A 632-nucleotide genomic window follows, 5' to 3' on the forward strand; every position below is an offset into this window, starting at 1 on the left:
CACACACACACACACACACACACACACACACACACACACACACACACACACACACACACACACACAGAGCGAGTCCCCCCGTGGGGCAGAAGTGCAGTCAGAGGGTCAAATCAGTTTGGACAGCTGCTCTGTTAGCAGTGGGCCAACAACCAACAGTTGTGTAACAGCAGCAACATCAGTGTCAACAACAACAACAAAAACAACAACAACAACAACAGGAGCAGCGGCATCGATGACATAAATAAAAACAAGTATAAAAACAGCATCAGCGCCGAGATGAACAGAGGACGCTGCTCCACCTGGAGGCGACAGGAAGTAACATACTCACACACACACACACACACACACACACACACACACACACACACACACACACACACACACACACACTTGAGTGACGATGATATTTTGTTCACAACACATTCACAACACAAGGTAAATACATATAAACATATAAAATCTTTAGACTTGTTTGTGTCACATTAATGTCAGAGTCTGAGTCGTCGGAGTCGGTGGGATTCAGACGTGAGGATGGCGGCGGTGAGGTGTTGTCGGTTTGTGCGTCCTGCTGCTCGTGGCGTCTGACGTGTGTGTTCACATTAAACTTGAGGTGTTTCTGGTTTATCTGCAGC

This window comes from Seriola lalandi, unplaced genomic scaffold (assembly GCF_002814215.2).
Source record: "Seriola lalandi dorsalis isolate HSWRI2012SDOR001 ecotype SW California unplaced genomic scaffold, Sedor1 jcf7180002054952, whole genome shotgun sequence".
Taxonomy (NCBI): Eukaryota; Metazoa; Chordata; class Actinopteri; order Carangiformes; family Carangidae; genus Seriola; species Seriola lalandi.